The sequence below is a fragment of the Oncorhynchus tshawytscha genome, linkage group LG14 (assembly GCF_018296145.1).
Source record: "Oncorhynchus tshawytscha isolate Ot180627B linkage group LG14, Otsh_v2.0, whole genome shotgun sequence".
In the NCBI taxonomy this organism is placed as follows: Eukaryota; Metazoa; Chordata; class Actinopteri; order Salmoniformes; family Salmonidae; genus Oncorhynchus; species Oncorhynchus tshawytscha.
This window is the reverse complement of record NC_056442.1, coordinates 55,617,334-55,624,090: the sequence shown is the minus strand read 5'-3', so window position 1 is coordinate 55,624,090 and position 6,757 is coordinate 55,617,334.

The following is a 6,757-nucleotide window of genomic DNA, read 5'->3' as shown; positions in this document are numbered from 1 at the left end:
GAGTCATACCAAAGACTATAAAAATGGGACCTGATGCGTTTCTGCTTGGCGCTCAGCATTAAGGAGATTACATTGGGGGGTGAGGCCCTGCAATAGACTAGTGTCCTGTCCAGGGGGTAAGGCCCTGCAATAGACTAGGTCCCAGGGGTAAGGCCCTGCCTAGGGTCCTGGGGTAAGGCCCTGCAATAGACTAGTGTCCTGTCCAGGGGTAAGGCCCTGCAATAGACTAGTGTCCTGTCCAGGGGTAATGCCCTGCAATAGACTAGGGTCCTGTCCAGGGGTAAGGGGTAGTGTCCTGTCCATAAGGCCCTGCAATAGACTAGGGTCCTGTCCAGTGTCCTGGGGGTAAGGCCCTGCAATAGACTAGGGTCCTGTCCAGGGGTAATGCCCTGCAATAGACTAGGGTCCTGTCCAGGGGGTAAGGCCCTGCAATAGACTAGGGTCCTGTCCAGGGGGTAAGGCCCTGCAATAGACTAGTGTCCTGTCCAGGGGGTAAGGCCCTGCAATAGACTAGCGTCCTGTCCAGGGGTAAGGCCCTGCGATAGACTAGCGTCCTGTCCAGGGGTAAGGCCCTGCGATAGACTAGCGTCCTGTCCAGGGGGTAAGGCCCTGCGATAGACTAGTGTCCTGTCCAGGGGGTAAGGCCCTGCAATAGACTAGCGTCCTGTCCAGGGGTAAGGCCCTGCGATAGACTAGCGTCCTGTCCAGGGGGTAAGGCCCTGCGATAGAATAGTGTCCTGTCCAGGGGGTAAGGCCCTGTGATAGACTAGTGTCCCTTCCAGGGGGTAAGGCCCTGCAATAGACTAGTGTCCTGTCCAGGGGGTGTAGTTGTACATCAAGCTGCCTCACGCTACAGAAACAGGAGATGGACCTCTGCTCCTATGAGCTGTTCTGGCTCACACCAACCCTCCAAACCAAACCATGCAAGGTTACTGACCAACATAATATGTGGGCATTTGATTGAATGAATGATGAATGGGCTTCAGCAACGTGGTACCACATAAGACATGGATATTTAGTTGCAGATGACATATTAACCAGTTAACTAGGGGCGGCAGGGTAGCCTAGTGGTTAGAGCGTTGGACTAGTAACCGGAAGGTTTAAGGTTCAAACCCCTGAGCTGACAAGGTACAAATCTGTCATTCTGCCCCTGAACAGGCAGTTAACCCACTGTTCCCAGGCCGTCATTGAAAATAAGAATTTGTTCTTAACTGACTTGCCTGGTTAAATAAAGGTAATTAAAAAAAATAATTAAACTCGGTGTGATTGTCTTCTAGTACACACATACAGGAAGTTTCTCCTGAGCACAGAGCAGTGGCTCACATTCCAAAGGTTACAGAGGAGAATTCCCTGTTGCCCCATCCCAGTTACTGACGTATCTCACTGCTCCAGACTGTCTATGGAAAATACTCTATAGATGCCATATTTTTTTACCCTCCTCACTTCAGCACCAACCAGTGAGGTCCTCTATGAATGCCTATTAAGCATGCTAGTAGATACCATAGACCTCCAGTCAATCCTCTGTTGCTAGTTGGGATTGGCTAGCGAAACTACCTACAGTGGGGAGAACAAGTATTTGATACACTGCCGATTTTGCAGGTTTTCCTACTTACAAAGCCTGTAGAGGGCTGTAATTTTTTAAATCATAGGTACACTTCAACTGTGAGAGACGGAATCTAAAACAAAAATCCAGAAAATCACGTTGTATGATTTTTAAGTAATTAATTAGCATTTTATTGCATTTTATTGCAGTGCATCAAATACTTGTTCTCCCCACTGTATATACTGGACACAGAGACATAAAAATGGTATTCACGAGTTCATCTGACTCTGGGGAAGTAGAAAAATTGCCTCGTTGCCAAAATCGCGAAAAATCCTTTCAAGAGAACGACGGCCATGGTGAATTAGCCACCTAAAGTCGATTAACACACTGGTGGGTCAATCTAAGTAACATAATAAAATAATCCCCATCAAAATCCTAGAGATGCGCCTCAATCCACATCTGAGGTGAAAGGTGACAGAGCCAGAGTGGCGTTTGTCAGACCAGGAGACATCCCATCTGAGGTGAAAGGTGACAGAGCTCTAGTGGTGTTTGTCAGACCAGGAGACATCCCATCTGAGGTGAAAGGTGACAGAGCCAGAGTGGTGTTTGTCAGACCAGGAGACATCCCATCTGAGGTGAAAGGTGACAGAGCTCTAGTGGCGTTTGTCAGACCAGGAGACATCCCATCTGAGGTGAAAGGTGACAGAGCCAGAGTGGTGTTTGTCAGACCAGGAGACATCCCATCTGAGGTGAAAGGTGACAGAGCCAGAGTGGTGTTTGTCAGACCATGAGACATCCCATCTGAGGTGAAAGGTGACAGAGCCAGAGTGGTGTTTGTCAGACCAGGAGACATCCCATCTGAGGTGAAAGGTGACAGAGCCAGGGTGGTGTTTGTCAGACCAGGAGACATCCCATCTGAGGTGAAAGGTGACAGAGCCAGAGTGGTGTTTGTCAGACAATGAGACATCCCATCTGAGGTGAAAGGTGACAGAGCCAGAGTGGTGTTTGTCAGACCATGAGACATGCCGAAATATTGGTCTTCTCACGAAAACGTTTGTAAAGTCCAAACTATTATGACTACTCCACGGAAAGGGTGGACTATCACAAACACGATGGTGTTCTCCGTTTAGCTCAGCAACCCTCACAGGTGTCATTGGACTTGTCTGAAGGTAATCGGTACCGGTCTAAAAAAATAGATATGAAAGTACAATGTAAAGGTAGTTTAGTTCAAACCAAAAAGAGATGTTACATTTTTGTGCAAAAACACAAACACTTCTTAATTTAGCTGTGTTATATCTCCTAGATATATAGTAGATATAGGAAAATATAAATATAATAAATATATAGGAAAAACACTTTTAACCATGATTCCTTATGATTTATTTTTGGCCTTTTATTTTATGTTATGTGATGTTCAATGCATTTCTATGAGCTATAGTAGAAAGGCTAAAATCTATATTTTATCAAATCATTATTGTATATATCTTTTTTTTTATACCTACAGGGGTCCTAAAATTCAAAATCAAATAGCTAAATGATTCATGGTATGACCCCCCCCAATGTTCTTGTTTGTTGACTGTTGTGAAGGCATTAGAGTTGAGGTCAACGGGAGCTGTGAAGTTTTAAAAGCGTATCATTAAAAGTTACACTTGATTGCTCCAATTTACTCTGAAATAGTTTATTTGTAATGCCTTAGAACAGATTGCATTGACCCATTTTTTCCAAAAGGAGCAATCCAGCTAGCTAGGCGAACGCTGTACAAACTTTTTAGTCGGTGATACAAAGAGTGAGATTCAGAGATGACATTAACAGTCACATGTACAAGGTATAATAGTCACATGTACAGGGTTTAACAGTCACATGTACAGGGTTTAATAGTCACATGTACAGGGTTTAACAGTCACATGTACAGGGTTTAATAGTCACATGTACAGGGTTTAATAGTCACATGTACAGGGTTTAATAGTCACATGTACAGGGTTTAATAGTCACATGTACAGGGTTTAATAGTCACATGTACAGGGTTTAATAGTCACATGTACAGGGTTTAATAGTCACATGTACAAGGTATAATAGTCACATGTACAGGGTTTAATAGTCACATGTACAGGTATAATAGTCACATGTACAGGGTTTAATAGTCACATGTACAGGGTTTAATAGTCACATGTACAAGGTATAATAGTCACATGTACAAGGTATAATAGTCACATGTACAGGGTTTAATAGTCACATGTACAGGGTTTAATAGTCACATGTACAGGGTTTAATAGTCACATGTACAAGGTATAATAGTCACATGTACAAGGTATAATAGTCACATGTACAGGGTATAATAGTCACATGTACAGGGTATAATAGTCACATGTACAGGGTTTAATAGTCACATGTACAGGGTATAATAGTCACATGTACAGGGTTTAATAGTCACATGTACAGGGTTTAATAGTCACATGTACAGGGTTTAATAGTCACATGTACAGGGTTTAACAGTCACATGTACAGGGTTTAATAGTCACATGTACAGGTATAATAGTCACATGTACAGGGTTTAATAGTCACATGTACAGGGTTTAATAGTCACATGTACAGGGTTTAATAGTCACATGTACAAGGTATAATAGTCACATGTACAGGGTTTAATAGTCACATGTACAGGGTATAATAGTCACATGTACAGGGTTTAATAGTCACATGTACAGGGTTTAACAGTCACATGTACAAGGTATAATAGTCACATGTACAGGGTTTAACAGTCACATGTACAGGGTTTAATAGTCACATGTACAGGGTTTAATAGTCACATGTACAGGGTTTAATAGTCACATGTACAGGGTTTAATAGTCACATGTACAGGGTTTAATAGTCACATGTACAGGGTTTAATAGTCACATGTACAGGGTTTAATAGTCACATGTACAGGGTTTAATAGTCACATGTACAGGGGTGGAGGTGTGACTGCAGGGTTCAGTGAATATCTTAGGCTCCAGCATGCAGGACTATGTGAAATAAATAATTAAAATGGTCATATAAAACAACAATATAAATGAAAATATACAATATAAAAATAAATATATAATATGAATATGAATATAAATATACAACATGAATATAAATTACAATAAAAATATAAATATTCAATATAAATATAAATATACAATATGAATATAAATAGCACTATAAACATCCTAACTGTAGCAGGTAGCAGTGATTTGTAAATAAATGTCTATTGGGGTAGCGGGAGAGACAAAGATTGTTGAGGCGGTATAAAAATAAGCATGACAATTGATGGGAGGGGGCAGCATGAATATAAATTACAATAAAAATATAAATGATTCAATATAAATATAAGCATGACAATTGAGGGGGTGGCAGCATGACAACTGAGCAGGGGGGCAGATTTGTAAATAAATGATTGGGGTGGCAGCATGACAATGGTGAGGGGCGGTGGCATCATGACAATTGAGGGGGGGCAGCATGACAATTGAGGGGGGCAGTATGACAATTGAGGGGGGTGGCAGCATGACAATTGAGGGGGGGGTGGCAGCATGACAATTGAAGGGGGGGCATGACAATTGAGGGGGGGGCAGCATGACAATTGGGGGGGCAGCATGACAATTGAGGGGGTGGCAGCATGACAATTGAGGGGGTGGCAGCATGACAATTGAAGGGGGGGGGCATGACAATTGAGGGGGGGCAGCATGACAATTGAGGGGGGGGGGGGGCAGCATGACAATTGAGGGGGGGGCAGCATGACAATTGAGGGGGCAGCATGACAATTGAGGGGGTGGCAGCATGACAATTGAGGGGGTGGCAGCATGACAATTGAGGGGGGCAGCATGACAATTGAGGGGGTGGCAGCATGACAATTGAGGGGGGCAGCATGACAATTGAGGGGGGACCAAGTGAAATAAAAACAATACAAATGATTATTTATAATAAATAATAAATGATACACATACAGTACTGCCTGTGTCTGAGTGATGGAAGCAGGAAGAACAGGGAGTGGTTAACGGGGTCCCTGATGATCTTCTTGGCCTTCCTGACACCTGGTGTTGTAGGTGTCCTGTAGGGCAGGCAGTGTGCACCTAATGGTGCGTTTCGGCTGCACGTCTCAGCCTATGAAGAGCCTTGCGGTCCACGGGAGGTGGAGTTTACGTACCAGGCTGTGATGCAGCCCGACAGTATGCTCTCGATGGTGCTCCTGTAGAACACAGTGAGGGGGTCCTTGGGGACAGACTGCATTTCTTCAGCATCCTGAGGTTGAAGAGTCGTTGTCGTGCCTTCTTCACCGTGGTGTCCATGTGGTTAGACCATTCCAGCTTCTCGGAGACGTGTACGCCGAGGAATTTGAAGTTATTGACCGTCTCCACGGCGGCCCCGTTGATGAGGATGGGGGGGGTGTCCAGCCTGGTTCCTCCTGAAGTCCACAACGAGCTCCTTTGTTTTGGTAACGTTGAGGGAGAAGTTGTTTACCTGGCACCACGCCGTCAGAGTGCCTCACACCTCCCTGTAGGCTGTCTGGTCATCGTTGGTATCAGGCCTACTAATGTCGTGTCATCAGTGAACTTGAAGGAGTTGGAGCTGTGTGAGACCAGTCGTGGGTATACAGAGCCATTATTGCAAGGCACTCCATTCCATCTCATATTGCTAAAATGAACAGCAAACCTGGTTTCAAAAAACAGATAAAGCAACACCTCGTGGCACAACGCCTCTCCTCTATTTGACCTAGATAGTTTGTATGTATGTATTGATACGTAGGTTACTTGTGCCTTTTAAAAAATGTATGTAGTTCTGTCCTTGAGCTGTTCTTGTCTATTAATGTTCTGTATTATGTCATGTTTCATGTTCTGTGTGGAGCCCAGGAAGAGTAGCTGCTGCTTTTACAACAGCTAATGGGGATCCTGATAAAATAACTAGAATACAGGAAATACTGGAGGAGATGCACCCTTGTGGGGCCCCCATGTTAAGAATCAGTGCCTACCTTAGGGCAGCCCATCAGGAAGTCCAGGATCCAGTTACATAGGGAGGAGTTCAGACCCAGGCACTATGCTATTATATTATTTTTAGGAATCCGGTGACTGAGTCTGCGTATTCATTGATGTTATCTCCCGAGGCAACCCGGAACATATTCCAGTCCATGTGATCAAAACAGTCTTGGAGCGTCAATTCAACGCTGTACAGACCTGACCACCGGAACTTCCCATTCAAGTT